We start from the raw sequence: 19,352 nt of genomic DNA on the forward strand, positions 1-19,352 counted from the left end.
ACTATTCTCTAAACCAGTCGCAGACAACGCTGCCTGCAAGGCTAAATGCAACCGAGAAGACATCGTCCTAAGACTGGATCTCTTTCATACAATGATTTAAATCTAGGATAGCTATCTAATAAAGGAGTTATTTATACGTTTTATGGTACGTTTTCTGCGGTAGCCTAATCAACAAATGAGGTGAGTTTCATTGCAAGCATAAATGTCTGCACTCACTAGGCTACTTACTGTAAATTGCTCTGGATAAGAGCTAAATGTGACGAACTGATTTTAAAAGGTGGCATCCTGTGACTGCCACGTTGAAAGTCACTGATCTCTTCGGTAAGGCCATTCTACTGCCAGTGTTTGTCTATGGAGATTGCATGGCTGTGTGCTCGATTTATACACCTGTCAACAATCGGTTAATGGTTCGTTTCTAAAAACAAACATACCAAAATAACATGCCGGTGGCTGTGATCGATGTGGTCTCCCTCCAGATAAAACCGGGAAATTATACATCTAGGAATATATGCTGTTGCCCTCCAAAAGTCTACGTAATGGCAATGTAGGCTAGGCCACTAATAGCATTGTCTAGGTTGGTCTGTTGCCTGGCGGACACGAATCCAAAACATGGATTTGATTTATGGGAAAACCCCAAACAATTTCTGTCCACTTTTGGAATGTAGGCTATTAGGTTATAAGGTATATTTCGTGTGCTCACTTACACCATAAACAGCAGTGACTAATTCAAGTGTAATGGGCAGTAAAGGTATTCCCTCACCCTGGATAATTTAGTTCAAAAACATTTTTTAAATACAGATGTGTTGCAGGCCTTTTGTGTCCCACATGTCTGCCTAGAGACCGTTGAAAGATATGTTATAAAAGGAAATGTTGCAGTCGATTTAGAATGATTTCCAAACCCTAAAACGGGATGGCGTTTGGATCCATTGAGAGAAACATGGATTATTTTTTCCCAAGTGAATTGTTACAAGATTGTTTCAAACACGCAGATAATTTTCAGTCATACGATGGAACATATGGTCAAAACATATTTATTTTCCATTTGATCATATTGACATGCTTCGATGTATTGTTTTGTGACAGAATGATGCTGACAAAGAAATACTTATCTTCTAATACATCAGCCGTAACATGATGGCATAGCACTACACGAGACGTCTAGACGTAGTGTTTGACAAGTCCTTGTGCTCCTATGCATGGAGTAGGCCTAATTAGTGCTTTTTTGAGATTATAACCTCTAAAATCAAGGTCATTCATTCCCTAGAGAATTTGTTTCAACGTTCCTGGTTGTGATGACTGTCCACTGCTCCAGTATAAGGAATTAGAGCAATGGAAACATGTCTGTACAGAGCTGCATTGAGATTTATGTTAACACACTTCGACAATGCTGTTATTGAATGCCTTTTCGCAGAAAGGCCAGTGTCATTGGGCTGTAAGAGGTGTATCTTTCTTAAACGTACTGCTTCCCCTCTGTGCCATTGCATTATCCCCCTCTCGTCTGTTATAAATAAATGTTCACTCTATCGCCCTCTGCACCCCGCCTTTTTGCTGCATGCTGGTAGTTACCATTGTTATGCAGCCGAGTAGAGACGCTTCTGGAGCCATACATTAGCATGTAGAGATATTCATAAATTACCACGTGGAGCTGGGACGATATGGCAGGGCTCAAAGCAGGAGGAATCACGAATATCTCCCGGTAACATCACTACCGTTTCCACACACTGCATATATGTCGATGTTGCCCCCCGCAGATATTTGGAAGCCCCCCATGTCCCGCAGCCGTTTGTTATTCTAGGATAGTAAAACAAGGGATGTTCTCCCCTGTGGGGAGATTTTATATAGTTTATATTAGGAGAGAAATAGAAGAGGAAGAGTCAGCTAACTGACATTTCCCACGTCCCCATGAGGCTAAAGTATATTTGAAATGTAGGGGTTAGGGAAAATAGGATTTTGAATGGAAATGTGTTTTAGGTCTCAACGAGGATAGAACATAACTGTGTGTGTGTCTCGACTAAAGGCAGAACATAATTTAGGGGTCATTATAAGGACAGTTTATACTCTTCCTCTTCTATTTCTCTCCTAATATTAACTATATAAAATAATTTATTTGTTATTGAATGATAACAATAGCATTCTGGGCTTAGATAGGCCTATGGCTACCCCAATTAATTCCTCTAATGCAGGGGTTCCCAAAACTTAAATAAGAGTTCAAGCTAATTTCCTGCAATTCTACACATTTTGCCATGTCTTATGAGTGTTCATGTGATATCTGAATGACTGAAACATTACAACAAAATCAATGGGCTAAAAAAAACGTTAGCTGACATGGACTGTATGGTCTGAAAAACATGGAGATACTTGGACAAACCATGAACATTATAAAGCTAGTATCCTCTGGCATGATACATTTATTTGATAAAGTACAGATTGTTATTGGTCATTTTGGAGAGACCGAAGATAAACTTAGTTCTGTTTCCACTTTCCAACCATATAGTAACCATTCCATAACTTTACTTCAATTATATATATTTTATTCTATGAATAAGTCTTTCTGGGTCTGGCCAGACATGAGAACAAAGGATGTGGATGTTGAGATGTGAGAACAGGCTTGGCTCAGCTGCGATGGTTCTGTGGGTGTCTGTACTGACTGACACGGCTACGTCCCAAATAGCACCCTATTTCCTACATAGTGCGCAACTTTTGACCAAAGCCCTATGTGCCCTGGTCAAAAGTAGTGCACTTTATAGGGAATAGAGTGTCATTTGAGATGCGTCCACGGTGCCTGGCGTCCAGATGTTAGCTGCTGCTGGCTGGCTATGTCCATGCCCATATGTTAATGGTTCCTGCTCCACTCTGGCCTTGAGTGCAACACTGCTGTTCTATTACCAGCCTGTAGTCAGGGCCACATTCAGTAGAAAAATGTAGCGGAACATTGTAGAGGTCCAGGGTTGTGTCCAATAGGTACTACACAGTAGATCACTTTTTGAAGCTGGTGAAACAGTGAGGTACTACTTGAATTTGTTCAATAAGAAAAGCTCATATTCATTGGTATGTTTTGCCCTACTGAGCATTACCCAGACTTCATTGCCTGTCCATGTGCTGGCAAGAGAACTCCAGTTGTTGGCATGGGGATTCCTGTTATCACTGAAGTATTTACAGCTGTGTAAAAACCTGTCTGTAAACAGGCGAGACAAATGTTTTTCCTTACGGAGTTTAATGTTTAGTAGAATGTAAAGAGGAACAATACATCAACTTTTTATTAAGAACATCAAAAATTCTACCTGAAAGGTATTTATAAGGGTTGTTGTGGGGTTACTGGGTTCAGTTATAAAACATATTGGGTTTTATAACCCTTTTAGTTCGTAATGGCAAACAAATATATAATGTAATTTTATTAAAGCTTTGTTTTTAAAAACTTGGATCATAAGTAAATGTATAAGCACTGTATAATTTGTTTTCTTACCATTTTGAATCAATGGTGATAAATGTAGGGCCGGTCCTTGCGGTTCCGCCGCCCTAGCCAAGACCAAAAAATACCACCCGGGCGAAACTAGAATAGTCACAGTAAGCAAAATGTAGTTGAAAAGATGTCAGAAATACATATTTTCCAGACGTTGAAGTTCGGTTCAATTTAGGTTCTGAATGAAAGGTGAAAAAGTATTTTTCGGACGTTGAAAAATACATATTCTCTGGAACGTTGAAAAATACATATTTTCCGGACGTTGAAATCAGGTTCATTTTCAGTTCTGAATTAGTTAAAAATAAATATTTTCCAGACGTATATGTTTGGGCCAAATCAAGGCTGGTCCATAACAGACAAAATCTGAACCAAACATCGACGTCTATGATTGGTTAAGATTTGGACAGGACCAAAAATAAACAACCATTGAAATCAAGGCCGGTCTGAACCGCACCAAATGTGAACTAAACATGATTGGTTCAAATTTGGTCCGGACCAAACACCAATGTCCGTGGATGTGGAAATCAAGGCCGGGCTGCACCAAAAAAAGACGTCCAAAAGGTGTCTGCATCGGTCCGTGCTTACTGCTTACTGAGGTATATCCTATAGTGAATTTCATAAATGCCTAACTGTCGTAAGCCTAATGTTTGTAAAACACCAAAAAAAGACATCCGATCCGGACAGGACCAATAAAAGACGTCCAAAAGACATCGGCTCGTGCTGACTGAGGTGTAAGCCTACCTTGTCGCCCACAATGGAATTTTTTGAATGCCCATCTATGTTGTTGGCCTACCTTTTGTAAAAATTGGCTTTATTAGTCCCGATTTATGTGACTAATCAGTTTGGCAATTCAAGCTCTGAATATCAGCTACCCAACTTTATCAGCAGTTCTCGAGAGCCTATTTGCAATGTGAGAATGCTGTTCATCGACTACAGCTCGGCATTTAACACCATAGTGCCCTCCAAGCTCGTCATCAAGCTCGAGACCCTGGGTCTCGACCCCGCCCTGTGCAACTGGGTACTGGACTTCCTGACGGGCCGCCCCCAGGTGGTGAGGGTAGGCAACAACATCTCCACCCCGCTGATCCTCAACACTGGGGCCCCACAAGGGTGTGTTCTGAGCCCTCTCCTGTACTCCCTGTTCACCCACGACTGCGTGGCCACGCACGCCTCCAACTCACAGTGGTAGGCTTGATTACCAACAACGACGAGACGGCCTACAGGGAGGAGGTGAGGGCCCTCGGAGTGTGGTGTCAGGAAAATAACCTCACACTCAACGTCAACAAAACTAAGGAGATTATTGTGGACTTCAGGAAACAGCAGAGGGAACACCCCCCTATTCACATCGATGGAGAGGGTAGTAGGTTTTAAGTTCCTCGGCGTACACATCACAGACAAACTGAATTGGTCCACCCACACAGACAGCATCGTGAAGAAGGCGCAGCAGCGCCTCTTCAACCTCAGGAGGCTGAAGAAATTTGGCTTGTCACTAAAAGCACTCACAAACTTCTACAGATGCACAATCGAGAGCATCCTGTCGGGCTGTATCACCGCCTGGTACGGCAACTGCTCCGCCCACAACCGTAAGGCTCTCCAGAGGGTAGTGAGGTCTGCACAACGCATCACCGGGGGCAAACTACCTGCCCTCCAGGACACCTACACCACCCGATGTCACAGGAAGGCCATAAAGATCATCAAGGACAGCAACCACCCGAGCCACTGCCTGTTCACCCCGCTATCATCCAGAAGGCGAGGTAATTACAGGTGCATCAAAGCTGGGACCGAGAGACTGAAAAACAGCTTCTATCTCAAGGCCATCAGACTGTTAAACAGCCACCACTAACATTGAGTGGCTGCTGCCAACACACTGACTCAACTCCAGCCACTTTAATAATGGGAATTGATGGGAAATGATGTCAAATATATCACTAGCCACTTTAAACAATGCTACCTAATATAATGTTTACATACCCTACATTATTCATCTCATATGTATACGTATATACTGTACTCTATATCATCTACTGCATCCTTATCTAATACATGTATCACTAGCCACTTTAACTATGCCATTTTGTTTACATACTCATCTCATATGTATATACTGCACTCAATACCATCTACTGTATCTTGCCTATGCCGCTCTGTACCAATACTCATTCATATATCTTTATGTACATATTCTTTATCCCCTTACACTTGTGTCTATAAGGTAGTATTTGTGGAATTGTTAGGTTAGATTACTCGTTGGTTATTACTGCATTGTCGGAACTAGAAGCACAAGCATTTCTCTACACATGCATTAACATCTGCTAACCATGTGTATGTGGCAAATAACATTTGATTTGATTTGAACGTTTCTTAAATGTTTTGAGAACAGAAGTGAAAATGTTGCCTGTTCTGGGGACATTTGTTTTTAGGTTGCAGGGAGGTTCTGAAAATGTTTTACTCTGGTTCCTAAAGTTTTCCTGGGATGTTTTGTTAATGCTCTGAGAATGGAAATTGTAAACCATTTGGATGTTTTTGAATAACTTCCTTTAAATGTTCACTGAATGTTTCAATTAGACATTTAATAACACTGCTAAATTATTGGGTTACCATTTTATTTATTTTTTACCCCTTTTTCTCCCCAATTTCGTGATATCCAATTGGTAGTTACAGTCTTGTCCCATCGCTGCAACTCCAGTACGTGCTCGGGAGAGACGAAGGTCGAGAGCCATGCATCCTCCAAAACCCAACCCTGCCGAGCCGCAGTGCTTCTTGACACACTGCTTGCTTAACTCAGAAGCCAGCCGCACCAATGTGTCGGAGGAGACCGAAGTCAGTGTGCATGCATCCAGCCCACTACAAGGAGTCGCAAGAGCACGATGGGACAGACACTCCCCTATCTCGGACGATGCTGGGACAATTGGTCGCGGCCGGCTGCGACACAGCCTGGGATCGGACACGGATGCAGTTCCTTAGTTCCTTAATTTTTTAAAACTCCAAGCACAGATAGTATACATGGAAATTAATTTCCTTAGAAATGAATCATGCAAACACATTTATGTTTTATTGTGACACGGCATCAGTAAGATTTCAACCTATAATCATCTGTTCTTTATCCATGGAATTAGTCCACTGCGTCACCATGACGGAGGTAGCATGCCATGTTTTCTTTACACATGCAAAGCTGTTCATTTTAGTCTATTCAAACAGACCGCATTTCAAAGAGAAAAAGCGCTCATTAAGATCAGGTGTGCCCAATTAGCGGGTGTGGCCAACACACCTGAACACACTTAACAAGATAGAGGACAGAGAGAGTTTTGTTGATGCTGAGAATGGAATGTACAGTGCCGCGAAAAAAAGTATTTGCCCCATTTCTGATTTTCTCTATTTTTGCACATTTTTTACACTGAACGTTATCAGATCTTCAACAAAAACCTAATATTATATAAATGGAACATTTGATTTCATTTGACCTTTTATTGAAACCAGGCAAATCAATTCTTATTAACGATGACGGCCAACCAAGAGGCAAAAGGCCTCCTGTGGGGATAGGGGCTGGTATTAAACATAAAAACAATATAATACAAAATGGACAACACAGAGAGAAGTGTTGGAGGAAATTATAGTTGAATCTTTAAAATTGCTCTAACAAGAAGATACTGGCAACAGCACAAATACAACAGCAAACAAATAGTGGATGTGTGTGTGTGTGCATGCAGCAATGTGTGTGGTGTGTGTGAAGTAAAACATCATGCTCCCTTACATAAGGCAACACAAACTGGTGACATCAGATTGATCAGTCTCACAACTCTGTGAAGGAATTTTGGCCCACTGTTTCATGCAGAACTGCTTTAACTCCGCAACGTTTGTGGGGTTTTGAGCATGAACGTCTCCTTTCAGGTCCCTTCACAGCATCTCAATCGAGTTTCGGTCTCGACTTTTGACTAGACCATTCCAAAATGTAAAATGTGTTGCTTATCAGCCTTTCTGATGTAGACCTGCTTGTGTGTCTTGGATCATTGTAATGCTGCATGACCCAGCTGTCCTTCAGCTCATGGATGGATGGCCTGACATTCTCTTTTAGAATGATCTGATACGGAGCAGAATTCGTAGGTCCTGAGGCAGCAAAGAATCCCCAAATCATCACACTACCACCACCATGCTTGAGCGCTGGTTTTGAGGTTCTTACTGTGTGTGGAATGCGGTGTTTGGTTTTTGCCAGACATAACGAGGCCTATGTCGGGACCGATGTCGTCCACGCTGTGGCTGTGGGTAGGTCGGGTTCTGGGTTCGCCTTGAGGCCAGGTACACCTCAATGTTTTGGCGGCCTACCTGAGTGACCTTACCATTAGCATTATTCTTGTCTCAAAACTGAAGCCATGCAAGTATTGTTACACACGGCCGGTACAGTGAAACTGCAAATGGATAATTAAATCAGTTGTATTTCCTTTGATTGCTCCAACATTACTTGGATGACTACAACAATTCTAGAGCTAAATCAAACCAACTTCGGGATGCGAGCATTCAATCAGACTCAAAACCCATGCAGGGTAGTCTTCGGGCACCATGAACGCTTTTCGATCGTACTTTCTGTGCCTACCACGGTGACCACGGGTAACAGTGAGTCAGGGTTCGATTTTGGTGAGGGAGCCCAAGAAACGCCAACCAAAATCCAAGGAAGGCAGCAGGTGCCTAAATGAACCACTCCTGACTCGGAGAGTTAGTGACGAAAAATAACAATACAGGACTCTTTCGAAGCCCTTCAATTGGAATGAGTACACTTGAAATCTTTTAATGAGGATTCAGACACTTCTAAACGTCAGTAATGGTGTAATTTATATTTAGAAATGTATTGTTATTTTTAAGTCAAATTTGACTGCCTGTTGTCAATTGTCCATCGGTGTGACATAATGTCCAATGGGGTGACGCCAATAAATGAAAGGAAAAAAAGGTGTTGTCTTGAACAAAATGTAGAAATAACTGTTAAGCATGAGGCAGGTTAACATCATCATAGTACACAATTGGAAAAAAGCACTTTTCTTTTCCTACTTATACTGACTTTGCTGATAACTACTCTGTTGAGGGAAAATCTACTTGCTGCGATTGTGAAATGTTGTCTCACCTAGCTATCTTAAGATGAATGCACTAATGTAAGTCTTTCTGGATAAGAGCATCTGCTAAATGACTAAATTATACATGTAAACGTAATCTAGGTTTAGTAAAATTACTGAATCTTACTCAAAATGTAATGGGGAGACACTTTGTTATCGTCATTATAGAAGGAAATTACGTGTTTTTTCAACTGAAATTCCAGAATATGATTACTGATTTAAAGACAGAGGTAACAAAATATTTGTGTTGTCTATTCATTAAACCATTATATTAGCATTAACTATGATGTCACACCAGAGGACAAATTCAATTCAACGAACTAATGCATGAAATGGTTAATAAAATTGGATTAAAACATGTATCGAAGGTGGCCACGTAACATTTTGAATTGTTTAGACAGTTTATTGCAACTATATATTTTTAAACTTGAATAAATTATTTTGTTCACTTTTGGTTTGGCCATAATATCAACTACCCATTTGCAGTTTGCCGAGATTAGGCCTGATCCTTTTATGCATTCAAAACAATGACAGTGTCTGTGTACGCTCCATGAATATGCACAGTTTAAATCAGCAATGCAAAAGCGACAGTACTTCTTGGTGATGTCTCTGGAATGGATAGTACGATTTTGACTTCGTAATTAGCCGCAAGCTAAGGCATAACTGAGCAGTTACATACAAATTACCATAAAGGCTACCATTCTCATTTTATCTACCCAGCTGTGGACACACCCTGCCCATCTCCCATTGCCCAGTAGAGAGAGATAGAGAGAGTGCGTGGGTATGCATATGTGTGGGTGTGTGTGTGTATGTGTGTGCATCTCCCAGCAGAGCAGAGGCAGCCAGTGTCACATTTCTACTAGGTGAATTAGCTCCATCTCACATGGAGCTGTACACACTACAGGCCATTAAACTGTCACCTCTCAATAGGGTTTTACCCGATTAGTCTTATTTACAACCCCCTTTCACAGTAGTGAGGTTCGCTTTGCACAACAACTACCCACCCGCTCGACGAGGAAGAAGAATGGTTGAGATAGATGGACCATCTGTCAATGCATAGTTGCATTTCTTTATTTTGCTAGGCTGCTGTGCTGTATTCATTTGGTGCTTGTGTTTTTTTGGTGCATGGATGGCAGGTTGAACCGTGGAGGCTTTTGGTGTTTTTTAATGGAAATTGACAGAGGACGCCAGTCTTATGGAATGAACTTGGCTTTCATAGGTTTGCATTGTGTTTTAGTCAAATGTCTTGCCGTGTCTTGGCATATCTGTAAGGGTCCAGGTGGAACGGTGCTCAGTGGTGGCCGGGTATGTCAGAATGTCACTATTAGTGACTGAATCTGATGATATACTGTAGCTGCATTAAAAATTTATTTTTATTTTTTATCAGTGCTTACTAGTGTCTATGTTATGAAATGTGAGCCCCTTAGCTACCGGTACTCTACCTGTTTTTACCTATCATCAACCAATTACGTGTGTAGCCTACAATCACCAACTCCTATAAATAGCGCTATAACATAACGTCAATATTGAGCATTCAATTAATATTGACTGTTCTATTTGTGAGTCGTGATCCTCAGAGAAGTGAAAGTGGATCTTTAAAAGGGTAACAATAGGCCTTTTATGTGAAACATGTTCTCATTCCCTCTGTTAGTTCCAGGGTACCATGTGACCTGCTCTCTCTCATCCAGGTCATGGCAGCCTCTGTGCAGCTTATCTGTCTCTCTTTGAGGAGACTGTTTCTGTGAATGTTCCGTTCACTACATCCATCCCATAGAGTTAGATGCCCGTGTGGATTAATGTCCGACAGAGCAGAGGCATTGACAAAGTCCCAAACGGCACCCTGTTCCCTATATAGTGCACTACTTTTACAAGAGCTCTATGGGCCCTGGTCAAAAGTGGTGTACCATGTAGGGACTAGGGTGCCATTTGGGATGTAATAATGGTATCCAGCCAGATTCATTCACAATTTATATGACACTGGATGGAGGTGGAAGTGTGTTCTCTCTCCTAACCACTAGGTGGACAGACAGATTTCTGCCTCTATGGTTGCCCTACAGTGATTCTGTTTCTTTGACAGCAGGAAGGAGGATGCACCTCAACCTAGTGCTACTTTAGGCATAGGTATGGCCACCTTTTCCCCCAATACAACATGTGGCAATACAGTGATATTTATCCAATTCCATGGTTAAATTGGCAGAGGTTTACAAGATTTTATAGGAATGCGGCACCATTGGCAAGCTGCTTCGGTCAAATCTAGATTCCAAGAGAGAGAGAGAAGCCGAGAACACTGACATGGAGATAACCCCAGGGCTTTGTCATTTGAGTTCCGGAAGTCTTCTCTGGAATCAAGCACATTCAGGTCAGGCCTCTCTGCCATGTCAATTAGGGTCATTTACTGGAAAATATGAAACAATTCGGCCGACTGGTAGAAGGCATTTATTAAAGGTGTTATTTAAAAGCAGTATTAGCTGCATAGTGCTTGGTCAAATCACAGAGGAAAAATGCTATTACAAAGCAAACAGAATATTTGAATGATTAGCTCATTGGTTGTTTATGTATAGGTTATTCATTCAATAACGTCTTTCCCTCTTTTGCATGGTCATGGGGGAGGCTATCCTCTCCTCATTAGTTGTCTGAATCGGTGTGAAGATCCTCTTAACGCAGAACCCATGTTCTTTATACCAAGCAGTTGAATAGCCCTGGATGGATAATTCCATTACTCAACTAGCCAGCCAGCCAGACTGTTGGATATCCTCTCTGTGTCCACGGCTCCATACCGTTGTCGGTTACGTGGTGGGATTTCTTTTGAAACCTAACCCCTTTCTTTCTCTCTATCTCCTTTATGGCCTGACCAGCAGCTGCAGGGTTAATGTTTAGCAGCAGCAGCAGAGGCAGTAGTTTTAGGAGGAGGAGAGAGGAGAGGTGGGGGCTAGTCCACAGCTGTTGTAGTAGGCAGGGTCTATTGGGGCAGGAAGCCTGCCTCCCCACTCGCCCTGGAACAATGGGAGATATGGCAGCCACTGCAGGCAGACAGCACAGGGCAAGCAGAGAGAGATGCACAATGCACATGCCCAAGGACTGGCCTTTTCTATCAGTAGTATAAACTGGAAGACATCACCTTGAGGATAAAACTCTTCTTCAATCGGAAGGGCTCTTTCGGATGCTTTAAGCGGATGCTAGGAAACAGAGCAAGGTGAGCCTGGGTGGTCATTTTTGGACACGCACGTTGAAAATCAGACAAATATATCACTGTTAAAACTGATTTTGCGCTGTTATGGTCATTTTAGAGTGGTATTCTGATGCTATTGTCTGCGTAGATTTGGACTTGTAAGGCTGGTTGTGACAGGTGACGGGACAGAACCATAACAGATGATGTATTAGCTGTGGTCTGAGAGGACAGATGGACATGGGAAGCAGAGCTCAGATGCCCACCGCCAGGTCCCTTACTTTCTGTGTCATAGTGATCAGTGGACTAGCCTACATTTTGGGGCAGCACTAAGTAAACAGTTTCCATAAGCATATTAGTATTAGAAGATCATAGAAGAGGAGGGACATGTGTTCATGAATTCTTGTTTGTTGATCAGTGTGCCCAATTAGGACAGAATCTCCCTTGTCTCGCTGTATCAGGACTGGCAGCCTTGTAATTCTGTTCCAGTGGGGAGGACGGATGGTGGAGGGTGGGGTTTTCGGGGTTGCCTGGCAAAGATTTTGAAATATCACAGAGAGGCCTGCGCCATTCTGTTGGATTACTCTCAGACATGGCATGGGTCCAACCTCTGGATTCTTTTGGGAATCGTCCCTCCCTTCCCCAAATCCGTTATTCCCTCTCTCCTCTATCTCTCCCCTCCACCTTCAGTCAAAACATTGTTATTGGATTATCAGGCCCACTGTTATTTTGGCTAAACATCAGAAGCCATATTAACAAAGGAATCCGATTAGTATGAATCTAGTTTATGTACCATCTCACTATGCTTAGATGTATGCCTACAGTGGCATATTTTAGAAATCATGGTTATAGTTGCATTGTTGTTCCTGTGAGGTGTGGTTCCTAATTTGTCTGAAGGGGTCTTCTGTGCTGTGATGTTGTTTACCCCTCCTGCCTCCACACTTGTTTGTTCACACCGATAGAACTCCAATCTGTGCCATCCCAAATTGCCAAAAGGGAAGGGTGGTATTTGATATAACCTGAGACAGCCTCCGCTTGGCGGCAGCAGCCAAATCCCCAAGTGTGTGCCTGACATGATTAAAGGAGCGTGAAGGTTTTTGGTTCTGCTGAGTTGTCTTTGATTTGTACTGTAACTATATTCCATGAATATAGAGTATGAGTCTGCGCTTGGCTTATTCCTCGTGGCGTGCATCAAACCAGACTAGCCACTTTGAACTCTGAGCTCCATTCAGATGACCTCACACAACACAGCATAATATCAATATCAATGTTGCCAGCCGCCACAGGCAAAACACATTCTCAAGAAAATCATTATGAAGAAGTGCTATTTTTTCCGCGGTCTCTTGGATGTGATCAGGTGTGTGCACCCAGTAACATTATATGCCAATGGCAAAACCCATTCTCAAGTGCCATTTTGTCTGGTTTCTTGGATGTGATCAGCCATTTTGTCTGGTCTCTTGGATGTGATCAGGTGAGCAGCTAATAACACAATATGGCTATGGCAAGTGAATCATAACAATCATCTTTTACACTTGTTTCGTGTCGCTCAACAACAGATAGCCAAGATCACAGATCAGGATTTTCACACATGGAGCAGGTGTGTTCTCCTGACTCTGAGACAGGCGTGCAGACTCCTCTGCTCTAGTTAATCTGCAGCTGAAACCCAGAGTGGAAAAGGCAGTTGCTAAATACTGCTAAACCCATTTGGAGTTGATGAGATCTAAAAGGGATCAGCCGTGGTTCCCATGTGGGCTGCTTGGGAGTTAACGCTGTAGCTCAGTCTAAACTCATCTCGTCTGAAGGAACGCGGCCAGACTAGACTGAATCTGAAGCCAATGGCAGTGACTGAACATGCTCCCATTTAGCAAGTTACAGTATGAGGACAAGACTGCATCCTAAATGACACCCTTATTCCCTATGTAGTGCCTAGTAGTGCACTACTTAGGGAATAGGGTGCCATTTGGGAGTTAACCTTTGGCAGCGAGCATCTGACCGTGCTCCCATTTATCAATGAGGGCAAGACTTGTGGAAACCAAACATAATTACCAATGAGAGTACAGTAATGGGAAATCCCAGATTACCGACTAGACGACATAGAGGTTCAATACAGTGATTGTAATACCGGGTGTCTGTAGCCTGCATGCCATAGTGTTATCACTGGAACATGAAAGGGGACTTCTAAACACTACTGGGTCTCTCTGCTGAATTATTCATCCATCTTTCTTTCATTACACTTTACAATGACTCGAGATGAAAAGAAGGGAAGATGAGAGGGGGGGGCGGGGGTTGTGATTTTGGCGGGCTGCCATCTGCAGACATTGTCCCCTGCAGGGCATGGAGATTCCTCTCAAATTCCTGGTCTGTCTGACAGGACAGGAAGACCATTCCAGTTCCATAGCCAGTCCCGATTTGCTTCCTACCACTTCCCCTTAGCCCTAACCCTTCGATGTGTGCAGATCTGTAAAGTGCAGAAAATATGGTGGAAGCTCCAGACCCTTCAGATATTTAATCATCAAAGGGTTAGGGCCAATGAGGAGGGAGAGTTGCAGAATTTGGACTGGCTGCCTATTCTGATGGTGACAGTCACATTCATTGCGTTTGGTCAACACCAAAAAAAAAAACAATATGAAGCTGGTCTCCTCTCTGGAGATGACAGGGATGTGATGTTTGAGTGTCCATCTGGGGAAATCAAAATGGAGCAAGAGAAATATGGCCTTGATGTCATAAACATGGCGCGACGGTGATGGTCGCCTCGCTTCGCGTTTTTAAGAAACTATGCAGTATTTTGTTATTTATTACACTGTTACCCCAGGAAATCTTAATTCTTATTACATACAGCCAGGAAGAACTATTGGATACAAGAGCAACGTCAACTTACCAACATTACGACCAGGAATACGACTTTCCAGAAGTGTATCCTCTGTTTGGTTCACCACCTAGGACAATGGATCGGATCCCAGTAGGCAACCCAAAACAATGGCGCCGCAGAAGGGGCAGACGGAGCGGTCTTCTGGTCAGGCTCCGTAGACGGGCACATCGCCCACCGCTCCCGAGTATACTACTCCAATGTCCAGTCTCACGACAAGGTAGATGATATTCGAGCAAGGGTTGCCTTCTAGAGAGACATCAGAGATTGTAACATTCTCTGTTTTTTTATATTTTTTATTTCACCTTTATTTAACCAGGTAGGCTAGTTGAGAAGAAGTTCTCATTTGCAACTGCGACCTGGCCAAGATAAAGCATAGCAGTGTGAACAGACAACACAGAGTTACACATGGAGTAAACAATTAACAAGTCAATAACACAGTAGAAAAAATGGGCAGTCTATATACAATGTGTGCAAAAGGCATGAGGAGGTAGGCGAATAATACAATTTTGCAGATTAACACTGGAGTGATAAATGATCAGATGGGCATGTACAGGTAGAGATATTGGTGTGCAAAAGAGCAGAAAAGTAAATAAATAAAAAAACAGTATAAAAACAATATGGGAATGAGGTAGGTGAAAATGGGTGGGCTATTTACCTATAGACTATGTACAGCTGCAGCGATCGGTTAGCTGCTCGGATAGCTGATGTTTGACGTTGGTGAGGGAGATAAAAGTCTCCAACTTCAGCGATTTTTGCAATTCGTTCCAGTCACAGGCAGCAGAGTACTGGAACGAAAGGCCAGCTGTTTCACGGAAACATGGCTCACTCGGGATACGTTATCAGAGTCGGTACAGCCACCCGATTTCTTCACGCATCGCGCCAACAGAAACAAACATCTCTCTGGTAAGAAGAAGGGCGGGGGTGTATGCCTTATGATTAACGAGTCATGGTGTGATCATAACAACATACAGGAATTCAAGTTTGCTCCTTTTGCTCACCTGACCTTAGAATTCCTTACAATCAAATGCCGACCATATTATCTGCCAAGAGAATTCTCTTAGATTATAATCACAGCCGTGTATATCCCCCAAACAGACATCTCGACGGCCCTGAAAGAACTTTGTTAGACTCTATGTAAACTGGAAACCGCATATCCTGAGGCTGCATTTATTGTAGCTGGAGATTTTAACAAAGCTTATCTGAAAACAAGGCTTCCTAAATTTTATCAGCATATAGAATGCGTGACCCGGGCTGGCAGCATTTTATTGCTCCCAGCCTATAGACAGAAACTTGAACAGGAAACGCCCGTGCTCAGGTCTGTTCAACGCATTTGCGCAAAACTGAAAGCAAGAACCACTGATTTTAATCATGGCAAGGCGACCGGAAACATGACCGAATACAAACAGTGCAGCTATTCCCTCCGCAAGGCAATCAAACAAGCTAAGTAGAGTCACAATTCAACGGCTCAGACACGAGACGTATCTGGCAGGGTCTACAGTCAATCACGAATTACAAAAAGAAAACCAGCCCCGTCGTGGACACCCACCTATTGCTCCCAGACAAACTAAACAACTTCTTTGCTCGCTTTGAGAACAATACAGTGCACTGACACGTCCCGCTATCAAAACCTGCTGGCTCTCCTTCACCACAGCCAGCGTGAGTAAAACATTTAAACTTGTTAACCCTCGCAGGGCTGCCGGCCCAGACGCATCCCTAGCCACGTCTCCCGAGCATCGTCTCCCGAGCATGTGCAGACCAGCTGGCTGGTGTGTTTACGGACATATTCAATCAATCCCTATCCCAGTCTGCTGTTCCCACATGCTTCAAGAGGGCCACCATTGTTCCTGTTCCCAAGAAAGCGAAGGTAACTGAGATATATGTCTATCGCCCCGTGGCACTCACTTCCGTCATCATGAAGTGCTTTGAGAGACTTGTCAAGGACCGTATCGCCTCCACCCTACCTGACACCCTAGACCCACTCCAGTTTGCTTACCGCCCCAATAGGTCCACAGACAACATAATCACACTGCACACTGCCCTAACCCATCTGGACAAGAGGAATACCTATGTAAGAATGCTGTTCATCGATTATTTAACACCATAGTACCCGCCACACTCGTCATTAAGCTCAAGACCCTGGGTCTCGACCCCGCCCTGTGCAACTGGGTCCTGGACTTTCTGATGGGCCGCCCCCAGGTGGTGAGGGTAGGAAACAACATCTCCACCCCGCTGATCCTCAACACTGGGGCCCCACAAGGGTGCGTTCTTAGCCCTCTCCTGTACTCCCTGTTCACCCATGACTGCGTGGCCATGCACGCCTCCAACTCAATCATCAAGTTGGCAGACGACACTACAGTGGTAGGCTTGATTACCAACAATGACGAGATGGCCTACAGGGAGGAGGTGAGGGCCCTCGGAGTGTGGTGTCTGGAAAATAACCTCACACTCAACGTCAACAAACAAAGGAGATTATCGTGGACTTCAGGAAACAGCAGAGGGAGCATCCCCCATCCACATCGACTTGACAATAGTGGAGAAGGTGGAAAGTTTTAAGTTCCTCGGCGTACATATCACAGACAAACTGAAATGGTCCACCCACACAGACAGCGTGGAGAAGAAGGTGCAACACTGCCTCTTCAACCTCAGGAGGCTGAAGAAATGTGGCTTATCACTGAAAACACTCAGTGTAAACAAACTTTTACAGGTGCACAAGCGAGAGCATCCTGTCGGGCTGTATCACCGCCTGGTACGGCAACTGCTACGCCCACAACCATAAAGCTCACCAGAGGCTAGTGAGGTCTGCACAACGCATCACCGGGGGCAAACTACCTGCCCTCCAGGACACCTACAGCACCTGATATCACAGGAAGACCAAAAAGATCATCAAGGACATCAACCACCCGAACCACTGCCTGTTCACCACGCTATCATCCAGAAGGCGAGGTCAGTACAGGTGCATCAAAGCTGGGACCGAGAGACTGAAAAACAGCTTCTATCTCAAGGCCATCAGACTGTTAAACAGCCATCACTAACATTGAGTGACTGCTGTCTTCATACTGACTCAAATCTCAAGCCACTTTAATAATAAAAAATTGGATGTAATAAATGTATCACTAGTCACTTTAAACAATGCCACTTTATATAATGTTTACATACCCTACATTACTCATCTCATATGTATATACTGTTCTATACCATCTACTGCATCTTGCCTATGCCGCATGGCCATCGCTCATCCATATATTTATTGTACATATTCTTATTCATTCCTTTACACTTGTGTGTATAAGGTAGTTGTTGTGAAATTGTTAGATTACTTGTTAGATACTACTACACGGTCGGAACTAAAAGCACAAGCATTTCGCTACACTCGCATTAACATCTGCTAACCATGTGTATGTGACCAATAACATTTGATTTGATTTGTATAAAAATAACGCTTGACGTCTGCAAACCGCACTAAATCCCCTGCCTGAAAAATGCTCTGACTGGAAAAGGGAGGGGGGAAAGGAAGAGTTGAGAGGATGATAATAACAAGATGTGTCATTTCGTTTTTTTCCCCAGCTCCTTGGCTCTGACGTGGGGAGAGTAGAGAAGTGGCTTACACGCACAGGAGTAAGACTGAGTACTCTGCTCTAAGGAGAGCTGGCATCACAGGTGAGTGTCTGTTCTGGAAGACTCTATTCTACTCTACAGTTGTATGTTCTTTGGCTTTCTGTATGTTTCCAACTGTGAATAATATGGACCTTCCTAGCAATATTTTCTGGGTATTATACCTTCAGGAGACAGCATGCTTGGCTATTTATTTGTGGCGCGTGACACATTTGTTTTGCAGGCCTATAGTGTTACACATTTTCTTCTCCTTATAAAAGCTCCTAAAATGTCCTCAGGATTACTTTTTTTTAGAGCAGACATCCATTTTACAGTCATTTTAAAGGGGGGGGGGAAGTGTTATATGCATTCCAGCTCAGTGATGACATATGATGTATCTTGTTTTGTTCTCTTGCTGTTCCCTTTAAACTGAAAATTGTGAGCCGTTTCACCTGGTTTAGTCTGTATTTCGTGGATCTATTTGATGAGGGCAGTGGGGGTGGAAGCATCATTTAAAAAGAGCAGTGGGGGTGGAAGCATCATTGAAAAAGAGCAGTGGGGGTTGAAGCATCATTGAAAAAGAGCAGTGGGGGTGGAAGCATCATTGAAAAGAGCAGTGGGGGTGGAAGCATCATTGAAAAAGAGCAGTGGGGGTGGAAGCATCATTGAAAAGAGCAGTGGAGGTGGAAGCATCATTGAAAAAGAGCAGTGGAGGTGGAAGCATCATTGAAAAGAGCAGTGGAGGTGGAAGCATCATTGAAAAGAGCAGTGGAGGTGGAAGCATCATTGAAATGAGCAGTGGAGGTGGACGCATCATTGAAAAGAGCAGTGGAGGTGGAAGCATCATTGAAAAAGAGCAGTGGAGGTGGAAGCATCATTGAAAAGAGCAGTGGAGGTGGATGCATCATTGAAAAGAGCAGTGGAGGTGGAAGCATCATTGAAAAGAGCAGTGGAGGTGGAAGCATCATTGAAAAGAGCAGTGGAGGTGGAAGCATCATTGAAAAGAGCAGTGGGGGTGGAAGCATCATTGAAAAGAGCAGTGGAGGTGGAAGCATCATTGAAAAGAGCAGTGGAGGTGGAAGCATCATTGAAAAGAGCAGTGGGGGTGGAAGCATCATTGAAAAGAGCAGTGGGGGTGGAAGCATCATTGAAAAAGAGCAGTGGAGG

At 43.3% G+C, this 19,352-nt stretch overlaps 1 protein-coding gene across 2 annotated transcripts in view; it reads left to right on the plus strand.

Moving 5' to 3' along the window:
• Nucleotides 1-24: 24 nt before the first annotated feature.
• Nucleotides 25-19,352, plus strand: part of nckap5l (NCK-associated protein 5-like) — a 50,588-nt gene continuing 31,260 nt past the window's right edge. The window contains exons 1-2 of one of the 2 annotated variants that reach the window (XM_035739113.2): nucleotides 25-180; nucleotides 18,159-18,251. The gene's annotated coding sequence lies outside the window, so the exon portion shown is untranslated. Of the gene's footprint in view, nucleotides 181-11,532; nucleotides 11,753-18,158; nucleotides 18,252-19,352 lie in introns of those variants that run through there. The other variant, XM_035739114.2, reaches the window with a different exon arrangement.

This window comes from Oncorhynchus keta, chromosome 27, assembly GCF_023373465.1.
Source record: "Oncorhynchus keta strain PuntledgeMale-10-30-2019 chromosome 27, Oket_V2, whole genome shotgun sequence".
Taxonomy (NCBI): Eukaryota; Metazoa; Chordata; class Actinopteri; order Salmoniformes; family Salmonidae; genus Oncorhynchus; species Oncorhynchus keta.